This window comes from Chrysemys picta, chromosome 6, assembly GCF_011386835.1.
Source record: "Chrysemys picta bellii isolate R12L10 chromosome 6, ASM1138683v2, whole genome shotgun sequence".
NCBI lineage: Eukaryota > Metazoa > Chordata > Testudines > Emydidae > Chrysemys > Chrysemys picta.
Window position 1 is genome coordinate 115,565,255 of NC_088796.1, and position 14,648 is coordinate 115,579,902.

Genomic DNA, 14,648 nt, shown 5'->3' on the forward strand with positions numbered 1-14,648 from the left:
ATTTGATAAATTATTAATTACTTGTTTTATTGTAGTGTCAGTAGGTCCCAACCTTTATTGGAACCACGCTCTGTATGTATTGTACATCCATCTACATAGTAAGAGACAGTCCCCCCGTCCTGAAGAGTTTACAATCTAATAAACAAGACAAAGGATAGAAGACAAAGTATTTCTATCCCTATTTTATAGATGGGGAAATTGAGGCATGGGTAGATTAAGCGATTTGTTCAAGGTCAAACAAGAAGTCTCCGGCAGAGCCAGGAACTGAATCCACTGAAATGTACCTTAATCAAAAGACTATTCCACCTTGCGATCATACTTTTGAAAGGGCAAGAGCCAAGATGAAATTGAAGCAATATAACCATCAATGCCAGCAGAAAGAGGATATAAAGTAGTAGAAAGATGAAGGAATAATCTTTAGTTGGTGAATTGCCAATCACACCCTACAGTTTTCTTTACTGTATTCATTATCTGAAAATATTCACAATAGACCCAGTCCAATTCTCACTTCATACAATTTGTAAAAGACTATTGACTGCCACAGGAGTTGGATTTGGCCCAAATCATTTCTACAAATAATTCTTAATCTATTAGATTGTTCACAGGCCATCTGCTGAGTGTGTTAGAGATCCTATTTTGGGAAGTGTTCCACTTCCCCACCCCCTGTAGTCAAAATAGCACCTGCCTGAACTAAACACATAAAATCAAGTGGTCCATTGTATCTCCTTCAGTACATACCCTGTGCTCAAGGATTGTGGTTAATGTGGGGCTGGGGAGGGGCAGGGAGCGGAGCATATTATCCCCAAATACTCTGATTTTCAAATGATCAAACTCAAGTTTGAAAAGTACATGGGCGTGGAAATGAATACCCTGATGCCTTATGTCACACAATACAAGTCTTCATGAAATTCAGGTCTAACAGGAACAAATTTATCTCCTCTGCCCCCTTAACAGTAATACTTTGCATTGTCTATAGTGTCTTCTGCCCAAAGATTTCAAATTGCTTTACACAGATGAATGAAATTAAGCCTCACAACACCCTCCCCAGGCAGGCAGGTATAATCCCTTTTTACAGTTGGAGAAACAAAGGTATACACAAAGCACCTTGCTCAAATTCAAAGGAAATCTGTGATGCAGCTGGGAACAGAATACAGAGCTTCTGAATTCCTGTCATGTTCTGGGGCCACAATACCATTCCTTCCACTCTGACAGGAACACTCAGCTCCAGTACACACAAAGATGGGGCCAGCAGAACTCTGTGGAAACACTTGTCCTGTTTTTTCAGCATACTCAGATTTCCATTGCATAAAATTACATATTCTTTAATAAGGGGGGTAGTGAATCACTAATGCCCTCAGTGTTCCAGATTTTGTTTCTGCCTCTGGAGGATTCTGTGGTGGGTTCTGACATTTGCAACTCAGGGCTTGTCTTCACTATCAGGGTAAGTCGATCTAAGTTACACTACTCCAGCTGCGTGAACAACATAGCTGGAGTCGATGTAGCTTAGGTCAATTTACCCTGGTGTCTTCACTGCACTGCATCTATGGGAGACACTCTCTGGACGACTTACCTTAGGCCTGGTCAAAAATTGGGGGGGTGGGGAGAAATCGATCTAAGGTACACAACTTCAGCTGTGTGAATAACGTAGCTGAAGTCGATGTACTGAGATCTACTCACCACGGTGTCTTCACCACGGTGAGTTGACTGCTGCCGCTCCCCCATTGACTCTGCCACCGCCTCTCGTGGCAGTGGAGTAGAGGAGCCGACGGGAGAGTGCTCAGGGATCGATTTATCACGTCTACACTAGACGCGATAAATTGACCCCTGCTGGATCGATCGCTGCCTGCCAATCCGGCGGGTAGCGTAGACATACCCTTACTCTTCTTGGGGAGCTGGAGTACTGGAGTCGACCGGAGAGCGTGCTGCCATCAATTTAGTGGGTCTGAGAATTCTGGAATGATACAGGCCCAGAGCATAGAATTACTAGGCAGGATTATACACACTAGCAGCTGATGCCCTTTCTAAAAAAAAAAAAATCACTGTTTTACTTCCATTTTGTTTTCTTCCAAGAAACTTTCTAAATCTTTTCTGTTCTTTTCCCTGCTCACTGACTTTCGCTAGAAATTGATTTCCTTATAAAAATCATTTGGGTATAGTCATGGTTCTCCCAAGCAATCACAAACCATGCCAGTGCTCCAAGGATATACTTTATTGCTCTGAATTTACTGTAACTACACCCAAGACAACATTATGATTAAATCAATTTCTGGCAAGGAAAGAGAAACATCATGGACTACTAGTGCCGGTCATCTGGAGAAGGAACACATACTGCTAGCTAGTTACTGAAAAAAATACAGAGACTACTTGTTGAAACAACTTTCTAATCTTCAGTTTTATGGTCAATGAAAGCTCTTAAAAGTGAAGGCCAGTTCTGGGTATTAACTTTAACTCACTTTTGTGTTGTACAGACATCTGTCTTTTGGAGGGAAAATATATACTTTCTAAAAATAGACACCAAGTTGTGATGTTTGGATCATTTCCCTGCCTGAAGAGCGTTCATACTGCTGGAATGGCCTCCTATAATAAGAGCAATGCCACTATCATAGCAAAGAAACAAAAGACTCACCTTATTCAGGCCCTTATTCTACACACACATATTCATGTACTTGGCTTCGCACACGTGAGGAGGCTCACTGAAGTCCATGGGACTAGTCACATACATAAAGCCAAACCAATGTGTCCATTTGCAAGAAGGGCCTAAATTCTCACTAAGTGCAAGTTTCTGTAAGAGCATCTTCTACGGGCAGCTGGAGAAACACACAAAAAGAACCGATTGAAAGAAATCCTCCATTGATCACTACCCAGAGAAGGATAACTTATGGGACTTAACACAGAGGACATTCATTCAAAGAGCGGACCAGGATAGACAGGGGCTGCAGAAGCTTGTTCGTGCACCAAGAAGTGATGTCTGATGGTGCGGGAAGACTTCAGATTCACATAAATGTTTCTTAGATATTTTAACAGATGAACTGAAATAAGTCACCTCTCCCCGCAAAGGCTTCTAAAAAACAAAGGCCAGCTGGATCCAACAATACTATAGAAAAAGAGCCCTGCTTACTTTATTCTTCAGTTTTATTTTATTTTTTTTATAGTTCTTTGACTGTCTGCCACCTTGGTAGGTGTAGTTCTTACAAGAGTTATAAATGGAAACAATACAAAAGCTACCCAAAATGGATACAGCCAAAAGTCTACTGCCACCGTTGTGGCAAAACATGTTTTCAGGCAAACTGCTCCGATACCGAAAAACAAAAACCACAAATTAACTGAAAGCTAAACAATCGAACATGCTGTAAAAATGGACTCTAAGCTGCCAAAGCCAGGTTCTGGCAACCAAGCAAATGGAATTCATTCTAAATGAAAGACCCTCTTCTCAGAGAAAGCCCTGTCATTGCTTCTGGAAAGTTTAACTTTAGGAACCTGCAAAATGAGCATCACTCTCTTTTGGCCATTGCAACACAGTCCTGGACAAGCAGTGGTGTCAGAGATATCCAATTCTCAGTATAGTCAGGGCTTTAAAAAGATTGTCCCACCATGCCCTCAGTTTTCATTCTCGGATGACAACAGCCGGATTCTATACTCCCTGAAGCCTCCAGTTAACTGTAAGTAGAACACATTATATAACTTAGCCTGAAAATGACTGAAGTTGGGATGATCATTCCAAGATCCACATTGGAGAGGAACAGCCATAAAAAATCACACCCTCTCCCCTCAAATATACTCAACTGAGACTAAAAGAAAGTACCATAAAGTTTAAAAAAGTAAAACAAAAACTGTTTGGTGTTTGCACTAGAACCGTTCATGGGAACCTCCCTCCCCAGTAGATGCAGGTACTGTGGGCCAAATTCTGATGTAAACAGCAGTGCAGCAAATCTGGAGTAACTTCACCAGCTACCAGCTATGGATTTGCTCTCTTTCAACTGAAATCAGAATCAGGCCCTGTGTTTTTAAGGTACAAGCAGACTAATTAACCCAGCCACAGATTTAAACATTTTGATAGATAATGCATTTACCATAAAGTGCTACAAAAAATGGTATTTTCAGGAGTGTTACCAGGGTGTGATTATTAGTGCTACAGTATGGGATGTGAGAGGCTTTACTACAGTACTCTATCCTGTATATGAAATAAACTACCATGTGAGTTGTCACTTCAGGACCATGGACAGTATTGTGTGACATGTACAAAGTTCTATGTAGGGAACAGTACAGAGCCACCCAAAGGAAAACCCGGGAGATGGGGAGCGGTATGCGTACTCTGCACCATGCACTAGGAAGATATGGATTGCTTCCCTCATGTACCAGCTCCAGTCTGCAGGCTGGTCTGGAAGGGGGTAGAACTGGGTCCATGGCCTTGCCTCCTGGGCAAAGAGAGAAAAGCAGTCCCTGCTCAGAGAGACTGTTACAAGTTCTCTGCCTTTGCATGAGCCACACAAAGAGGTTGAAGCTTCTTAAGCCCCTATATCCTACATAATGGCCAAGCACAATCTAGTACTGTTTGTGTTACACCGTAAACTTGCCTGTCTTTTCAGGGAGCTTACCACACTTTTCTGTCCTTTAGCAGTGTGCTTGGCTACACATCTTAAATACCATACTAAGGAGCTAATATATAATGCAGTTAAAATAGGACTGAGCTATTACAGCCAGTTAACTATAATAGTGATAAGTCACATTATAATGTACTACATCTGAAATTAAGAGAAGATGATCTTTTTGTTTGGCTATCCAAGATGTGTTTGCAGTCTTCGCTGTCAACCCTCATTACACGAGCCATCCATTCCTCTGTGGTCTGCCAGAATGCAAAGAAGCTTATTCCCATCATCTGCTGATGACCATGTGAATTCATTTGGATTAATATTGAACAGATACAGAGCACAATATTCATACCTGGAAGCCAGATAATGCATGAAAATAAGGCAAAGGGACAGAGACCAGGTTAAGTAAATCTATCACTGCATTTAGGATACCTGTTTCTAAGTGCGTAAAACTTTTCCTGGGTTCAAACGGTTACAGATTCAAAAGGTAGGTCAGGTTCCCTGAAATATTTGAGTATCTTTGGCTGTTTATTCATGGCTTTAATCCCCAATCCAGGGGGAAAAGTAGCTGCTGTTCACCCCCAGGAATTCTGTTTTGGTGGTTTGTCCAAACCTGAAACGGGGGGTGAAACTGTGTGGGTGTGCATACATGCTCCTGAGACCCAAAAGACTTTTGTACTCTTCTACCGATGCCTTACACAGAATAGCTTCCGCCTTCAGCGACATGTCAGTATTGCCTATCAGTAGCACCATTGCATTGGAGCCCAAGAATTGTGGGTTTGATTCATCATAAGAGAGGTGGTTCATGGAGCACTAACTGTGGTTCTGGGCAGCAAAGTTTTTCTGTTTTTTTTAAATACACCCTTAAATGGAAGTTGTGTTTTTGCTAGATGAGCAGTGTTTTGAGACAATTCAAGATGGAAGATCTCAAAGGGTGAGAGCTACCCTATGCTCTCTCTCTCTCATGGATATTTTATACTGGATGGTTTGTTGTATTCTATAATCTACAGTAAAATTCATATACATTGAAAGCACATGTTTTGCTTTCTGTGTATAGAAAACACTACAGTGGCTATTGTCCTTTTGATAATCTGTTAACCAGTAGTTCCTTCTCCCTCTATTGAGCGGCCATCTAATTGGAAGTTTAAAATAATCCTGTGGATGGCTGGACAATGAAAGAAAGAGTAACTCTGCTTTCTGGCCAGCATCTGTTCTCTTAATAACAGTTTTCTAAATGTCCAAAACTGTGAGCAAACTATTGCTGAATCCAAGTTCATTGCTCAATTTGTCTACCCAGCCACTGCACCACCAGTTTCTAATAAAAGAACTTTGCAAACTCACTGGTGTCATTCGAATACAATGCAGTTTTGCATAGGTTACACCAATAGATACATGTCCAGCTATGAAAGGAATCTGATAAAATGGATCAATTATTGATTTGACAAGTTGTGAAAAGGGTACTGTCAAGTAATTAGATATAAAGTGCACGGTTTTATAACTAAAGAAATCAATCCAAATGAGAACAGATTCAGGGGGGTGGGGAAGCTAAATCTTCCACTGCACTGTTGCTAACATATGTCCCAATCCTCCAATGTGCGCCACATTAATAGACCCCAATGCCCCCATGGAGACTCCTTATCTATTCTGGAGCCCTGTGCAGGTGCAGGGGTCTGCCCATGCAGAGCTCACTGCGGGACGAGAGCCCTAGCTACAACAGTGTTCTGCTAGTGCATGAGAATTGCCACACAGCTTCACTTTCTAAGATGCGTGAGATGCAAGCAAACAGCAGAAGTAGTAAAAGGAAAATAAGATATCATTATTTCAATTATAGTCTAAGACGGTATTAGTAACCCAGTTAATATATTATGTGATTTATACCTTGCTATTGTTTTTTAACAACAATTTCCTTGTAATAAAATAATTTTTAAATGAAGATATTATCACATGTATAGGGGAATGCCAGTCAATAACTGAAATAGTATATAAAGGCTAACGGAGGAAAAAGGAGAACTTTTAATTTTAATTGACAATACTGTGCTTTTCTCAGCAGCTGTGGATAGTCGAAAAACAAGTAGAACAGAGAAAGACATGCCAAAAGACTATAAATATGCAATTCCAAATCTAGTTAGTGCTTTTTTCCATTCAATTCCTACATATACTTAAAAACCTCACAACATGCAGTCGCTTAGTACCAAATTCCTTCAAGTAGCAATGATTAAACATTTCTAATCACACCAGTTCATTAAAAGATACAATTAAGACAAGGAACACTTTACAACTCCTATTGTTTCAGTTCTCATGTAGGAAAGTAAGTTACATTGTTGATTTCTCCTGTCCCACCCACGGCCAATTCAGATTGCACTTACCCAGACAGTGAACTTGACAGCAATTTCAAATGCCACAAGTGGAAATAGAAAGTTGAAGTCACCCACCAAACACTCCACAAAGACACCACACTGTCCAATTCTCACTCTATGAGGTTTCTTTGATACCTGCAAAGAGATTTGGGTCATGTTCAGATAGGTGAAAATAAGCAGCACATTTACTTTCCACTTAGTCACAGACAGAATTAATATTGATTTCTGTGTTCTTTTACCAAGTGTTAGGGCTTAGAGCTAAGCTTCTGAAACACAGAAAGCCAGCCTTACTAGATGAATGGATAAGTACGTCTAATCTCTACATTACAGAAAGCTACTATGCTTATTAAAATATTTATTGTTTAAAACTGTTAGGTTCCATCAGTTGATGACTATGTTGTGATTCTGTCATTTCTGAAAGGCAAAGTTAGAGATGTGAACAGAAAATGACTTATTTTTATTATTACTACACACAGAGTTTTAATAGAGTCCACAGGGAAATCTTCCAAAAAAGGAATTCAGTACCCTGCAAAAAAAGCAATGCACTCATTAAGCTGATCTCTCACAAATTAACAAGTTTTGATCTTTACAGTAACATAGGACTGCACCGCTCTGCATAAGCAAATCCATGTGGAATTGCCCAACTACCAGCTCTTGAACTTATTTAGGCAATTTAACAAAAGAAAAAAGGTTGTCTGTTCATTAAAATAACTTTTGAACTGTTCTTACCATGTTAGTGTCTTCATGACAGAAGCCTTCAACTTATTTATTTTTTCCTTTTGAATGTGAATGCCCAACACTGTATTTTCTAAGTTTTGTGAACAGCAAGTAATTTTTAATAGGGTATTTTGTGTAATTCACAATCAACTCCAAGTAACTGGAAAATTTGGAGGGTTCATGCTACTTAAAGTGGGTGTGCAAGAGTTAGAATTTTTTAACAAAGCAGAGGGGCAAGTACACGTACATGTAATTTGCGAGTGTACAAGTGGAGAAATGCTGAAATTCTGTCCTTGTATTTTTCTAATCAATTTGTGGACAGATCTAGCAATCTTTTTCTTCCTGTAAAGATGGTTCTCCAAAACCATGGAAACAACAACAACAACTGGGAGAGAGAGTGTGCATGTGCTAATAAATGGCAGTCTGGCGCTAATATGCTGCCAGGCTGTCTACTGTGTTGTCTGCCAAGTGCCTGCTCCCGAGAACAGAGGTTGGTAGCCTTTGGCTCGCTCTCTTGGAACTGAAATGGCCTCCAGAGGAAACAAAGAACAAAGCAGTCAGTGGGTCCTTTCTGTGTAAATGAGACAATTTCTGGCAGGTTTTTGCTATGGTGTACATAATGAATGAGGTACATATTATTGATAATCTCCAGGCACCAGCTAAGGAAGCAGGTGCTTGGGGCAGCCAACACAAAGGGGGGGCACTCGGTCCGCTATTGGGGCGGCACATCCAGGTCTTTGGCGGGAATTCGGCGGCGGGTCCCTCAGTCCCTCTCTTCCTCTTTGAGAGGGAGTGAAGGACCCGCCGGCCAAAGTGCCGCCGAAGAATGGAGCAGCGCGATTGAGCTGCCGCCGAAGTGCTGCCAATCGGCTTTTTTTTTCTCCCTTCTTCACCGCTTGGGGCAGCAGAAAACCTGGAGCTGGCCCTGCCTCCACCTTATCCCCGGCTGTTTGTGCTTCTTCCCTATGATTGGCCACGTATTCTGGAAGACTGCATGATTAATTTTGTAATGAAAAACAGCCCTCTCGCATTCTGTGTGGAGATGCAAGTATGCCTGTTGGTGACTACAGCACCTGCTAATAAGGCATTCCGAGCAGATGCTCGAGGGAGGATGACCTAGGTGCACAGCTGCATCAACCAGAGCCAACTAAACATCCCTCTTCAGCTGCCAGTACAACAGAGGTTCTTACTCAGCAGTGAAATCATTGGGCCCCGTAGGTGCAGTTGAGGCTCTACTAGTGGTGCTGCTGATGCATCTGCTGGGCCAACTCAGAAATGGGAACACTTGTCCTGACACATTGCACAACTATGAGAAAAATGGAGTGGACCCTGAGTCACGCTGCTGCTCACGCAGCCTTTTCTGCGTACTATGACAGTGCTTGCAGTATTTTCCTAGGGGCTTACAGAGGCTGTTCTATCAACCGATATACTAGACTGGTCACATAGTTTGGGACTGTTGGTGTTAATGGAAAAATACGCCCACACTCATAATTTTAGCCTTTTTTAAAATGACCAGGTATTATAGTCTGTACCTTTGCTGTTTGCCTATGCAGAGTAATACACACAGAAACCATTGTCCATGCAGACTTTCTTATTGCACTAGTATCAGCCTTCCCAAACACGAGATGGTATATGGACATTCTCGAAGTATGAGGAGTTCTTCCTCTTTACCCATTATCACCCATGTTAAGGTGCTCTACAGGATGTCCCTCATGCTCTTCCCCTTTTGGAGTCCCTGCCAACATTGTACCATTATCATCACGGAGTCTCTCCAAAGAATAATTTTAAATGTGTCGCCCACAGATCAACCCCCTCTCTTCCCACGGTTACACTGAACTAATGCACTGTGACAACAGACTATACCATTTCCTCTGTACTCCTAAGGAGTCCCACAGTTTTGATCACCAATTTGCCCAGTCACATTGTGAAAAAAATGTATGTGCATTTGATTACTGAGGCCTCTCTCACTGGCAAACCTGTGAGGAAGTGACAATGAAACCATGCTGGTGCCCATATTAGGATTATCCCCTTGCATTTGCATGGGACCAAAGGGTGTTTTTGGACAGGCTCCTTTCTCTCTCCAGTGTTGCTATGGCTACCTCTCTTGTTCATACTGTGTCCTAATGACTAGACTAGTAAAGGTGTTTAATGGACACTAGTTGACAGAGACATCAGGAGGACAGACTTGATCCCCCACAGCTGGACAAACAGGCTATTATAAACATCTAATTCCACTCTTTGTAGCTGAGATTCAGACATACATGGATGACAGAAAAAAAAAAATCAGGAAGGCAGTAAACTCCTTAAGTGCACTTAGTGACTATCTACTGGTCCGTCTTAGAGTTTTACACAATATACACAACACATTGCTTTGTATGGGGATGAGACACTACCTATTCACAGTCTGTTCAAGGACATTCCACAATGACAACAAGAGGCAAAATTCACAAAATCCCTGGTTATAAATAATGCTCCTAGCTCTAGTATTTACTAGAAAAAGGCCCGTGCAGTGGAGTTCACATCCAAATAATTATGGCAAGTTGCAGTGGTTAAAGGGATGAATACACTGACCTGTCAAAGATTAAACAAATAGTTTCTGGTCACTGCTGCAATCTGGGACTCCAGGATTAGAGGGGAGAGTCTGGGAGCAGTTGATGCACCAGGCCATATCATCTTAAAAGCCTTTCATTTGGTAAGGCAAGAGTTTAAGTCCTCATGAGGACATTGCTCAGAAGCTTTGAGAATACCTATTGTAGATTGGAGAGGTGCAGGAGTGCCATTTATAGTATGCTCCTTTTATGCAGAGGAAAAAAAAATGCTTATTTGCTTTGGAAAATAAGGGCCTTTGTTGGCAATTCTGGCTCTAAAGAAACATAGCTGGATGATTCCTATGGGGAAAAACCGTGTTGCTAGCCCAGATAAGCAACGGTAAAGAGTAAGAAAAAACAGGGGAGAAATGATGAATGGTGATCAAAGCTCTAACTCCTTTAAGTGAATTTCCTTTGAGAACTAAAGGGAAGTGAGTAGAAAATGACTTTAAAGAAATCTCTACTTCACATTTCAGTTTAATCATTTCTTTTCAGTTTTATTTCTTTTTGATTTTCATGCAAAGACTGGGTGGGAATCTGAGAAATCAGTAGTGAAATCATAAGTGTCAGAAGGGGAAAGTGGAGATCTCTTTTAAAGCCTAATGATGAATTTTTAAGAAGTTAAGTAGAAACATAATTTGAGGGCAGTTTGCAAAGTATAATCTTTTGATGGAATTGTCTCTTTTCTTGATACGGGCAAAATGTGGCTTTTGTCTGAAAGTAAAACTAAAACGGATATTTATCCCTGTGCAGTGAGCTTTCTGAATAAGGCTTGTGAGGACGCTCTCTCAGTCTCTCTCATTTACGCTATTGCAGTTTTGAAAGTTTCACTCAAATCAAAAGCAGCTTGTCAGTTTCTAGCAAACAGACAATACTACCAAAACCAGGCTAAACTTCTATTGCTCCCTCTCTCTTATTTGACCCAAAGACTGAAGTTACTAGAGGTCTATTGCATCTTTCTCTGCTACAATTAACATCTGCATGGTAAGGAACTAGGGCTGTCAAGCGATTAAAAAAAGTAATCACGATTAATCATGCTGTTAAACAATAATAGAATACCATTATTTAATACCATTTATTTAAATACTTTTGGATGTTTTCTACATTTTCAGGACCGATCTGAAGACCTCACTCAATGATCCAATCGGTAGTGGCAACAGGTGGTGTGTACAAAGGGCAGGGACATAACGCGAGTTTATGACCCGCATTTACTGGGAATTCCTTGTTCATGGGGAATAGTTGCAATCCCCGATCCCCATCATGAATGGGGTTCAACGGATTACCCACACCTGTCGATGTAGGGTAGATACACGCTGAGCCAGTCAGTGTAGAGCAAGTGCAGCCCCGGACATCTAAGGGCATCACAGACCTGTTATTGTTCAATCTCATGTGACTGAATGCCTCTTGTCCCTCTACATTTTCAAATATATTGATTTCAATTATAACACAGAATACAAAGTGTACGGTGCTCACTTAATATTTATTTTTGATTACATATATTTGCACTGTAAAAAAAATACTATTTTTCAGTTCCCCCCATTACAAGTAATGTAGTGCAATGCTAAGCATTTGTATTCCCCTTCATATCTGGCACATAAATACATTGCAATGCCGGCTATAAACGTGCCATGCGAACGCTTGTTCTCACTTTCAGGTGACATGATAAATAAGAAGGGGGAAGCATTATCCCCCGTAAATGTAAACAAACTTTTAGTCTTAGCGACTGGCTGAACAATAAATAGGACTGAGTGGACTTGTAGGCACTGAAGTTTACATTGTTTTGGTTTTGAGTGCAGTTATGTAACAAAAAAAAACCTTCATTTGTAAGTTACACTTTCACAACAAAGAAATTGCACTATAGTACTTGTATCAAGTGAATTGAAAAATACTATTTCTTTTGTTTATCATTTTTACAGTGCATATATTGGTAATAAAAATAATAATATAAAGTGAGCACTGTGCACATTGTATTGTGTTGTAATTGAAATCAATATTGAAAATGTAGAAAAACTATCCAAAATATTTAATAAATTTCATTACGGGGTCAGGGCCCCAAAAAGTATGAAAATAATGGAAATGTTTTAAGATGATATATAGTATATAAAAAGCAGCAGACAATACTCCTTTAAGGCCATTTAAATTAAAATGTTTATATTTTTAAATGTCTCTGACAGCTCTAGTAAAACTATATCTTAATATGGAATAGACTATGAAGTGCACCTTGATATAAAAGCAGCTTGGACAAAGAGCTGTCATCAAATTTCTCACAATCATTTTTCTTTTCCCCTTGATCATCTGATGACAAAACAGCAATGTAGTCAGCTGCCTGTGTGGGAATCTCCTAGGTTCAAAGCCATCCTTGTCCCTCCTTCTTCACCCACATGAGCTTATGAGAGTTCTTTCCTCTTAATCTTGCCAGGATTCTGTTTGATCTGCTAATCATTATCACCAGGGTACAGAAAACATATTCTGCTACTCTTTAAAATTTGCTAAATATGCATGCTGAAGTGACGTGAGACAAACGCAGGAGGGAAAAACAGAGCCAGATGAATCAGAAGGCACACAGTGTACATTTCTAACAAAGACTTTAAAGGGTAAAAACAGTCCTTTAATGTGTGGCCAATTACACCATTGATGTGATTATGGTGATGTTTAAGTATTATAGCAAAGGACCTAAGCTGTGGTAGCTGTAGTCACCAATTACCGGTTTTACAATATAAAGTTTTCTTAAGTTAACAAACTTCCACTAGTTTATATTACATTCTTTGTAAGTTAATACTTCTCTGAAGGACTATGGGCCTGATCCAAAGCCCACTGCACTCAACAGAAAGACTCCCAGTGGTTTTGATTAGCTTTGATTAGGCCCTATGGTTAGAGGCAGGAAGACACTATTTTAGCACGATAATGCTTTGTACTGGAAGTCTCAATTACTTTTCAGAACAAATTTATTTGCATACACACACAAGTGAAAGAGATTATCTGTGGTTGAGATAAGCAACAAAGGCCTTAGCTAAATGGTTATCCAAGTATCAGAACCTTCTACAAACTGGGCCTGGAAATCTCATGGGAACAGGCTCTCTCAGAAAATGTGACATTCTAGTTTCTGTTCCTGCTTGGAAAAACTGTAAGGGCAGCCTCTTTTTGTATTTTCTTGCTTCTGATGTCAGTGCCAGACAAATCAGGATTAGGGGGGAGGAGAAACATTTATCTGAATACTTCAGAAAGTCAAAAAAGGTTCAGTTCAAGTTCACATCTAACAAGGGAGGTTTGGTATGTGCGGGGCTCTTAAGTTATCTGATCCTCTCATACGTAAAAGCAATAAAATGTACTAAAAATGGTGGTAGAACCAAGCTTACATGGGCTACCATGAAAATAGCCATGTGTACTCAGGTAAGCTGGTCTATGTATTGTGGTACTTGGAAAAGCATGAGTTGGGTGAATCAAGTGCTGGATAAATGACCCCCAAATAGAGTTATCAACTTTGAAATGCCAAAAAACCTGCACCCATCCCCACCAAAATCAAACATGCTGCAACCCTAACCCCTCCCCCCAACAACAGCCACTTATTGCAGTGGTTGTCAACCAGGGGTGTGTACACCCCTGGCAATACTCAGAGGTCTTCCTGGGGGTACATCAACTCATCTCAATATTTGCCTAGTTTTACAACAGGCAACATAAAAAGCACTTGTGAAGTCAGTACAAATTGAAATTTCGTACAGACAATGACCTCTTTATACTGCTTTATATATTATACACTGAAATGTAAGTGCAATATTTATATTCCAATTGATTATATGGTAAAAATGAGACAGTAAGAAGCAATTTTTCAGTAAGAGTGTGCTGTGACACTTTTGTATTTTTAGGTCTGGTTTTGTAAGCAAGTAGTTTTTAAATGAAGTATGTGACATTCTATACTTTGGGGGAGCGTCCTGTAACCCCCATATTCCTCATCTGTATATAACTGATGTTGCATATAAAGCAGGCTGTGTGAGGTATCAAGGGGAAGGTTATCATCTGCGGAAAGTCATTTCTCTATCCATATATGTATATCATTAATGCATATGAAGTTATGAGAATTGTGTTGAATGGGTGTCACTAAAACATGCTGTAAGTGGGGGAATCAGCCAGTTATTAGCTCCCCGGAGGCAACAGCAAGGAAAGTAACCAACAATTGTGCAGGGTGACAAATAATCCATCAACAGCCATTGTCCAACAAGGGAGCTACAATTCAATGAATGACTCACCTGCATGAGGCCGCACCAGGGGAATTGCTTAACCTTGCCTGGAGACTCAGCAGTGCCCACCCAGACATGCCTGGACTTGTGTTTTCCAAGAACATGGACTGAGGATATAAACCTGAACACAGGGGCCCAGGCTTGGCCTTTCTCCTTCACCCA

The 14,648-nt window shown here is 40.5% G+C and overlaps 1 long non-coding RNA gene across 1 annotated transcript in view; it reads right to left on the bottom strand.

Annotated features, from left to right (window-relative positions):
• The window catches only part of LOC135972274 (uncharacterized), a 213,159-nt gene that overhangs the window by 150,958 nt on the left and 47,553 nt on the right, over positions 1–14,648 (bottom strand). The window contains exon 2 of the long non-coding RNA XR_010588700.1: positions 6,956–7,081. This is a non-coding gene — a long non-coding RNA (uncharacterized LOC135972274). The remainder of the gene's footprint in view (positions 1–6,955; positions 7,082–14,648) is intronic.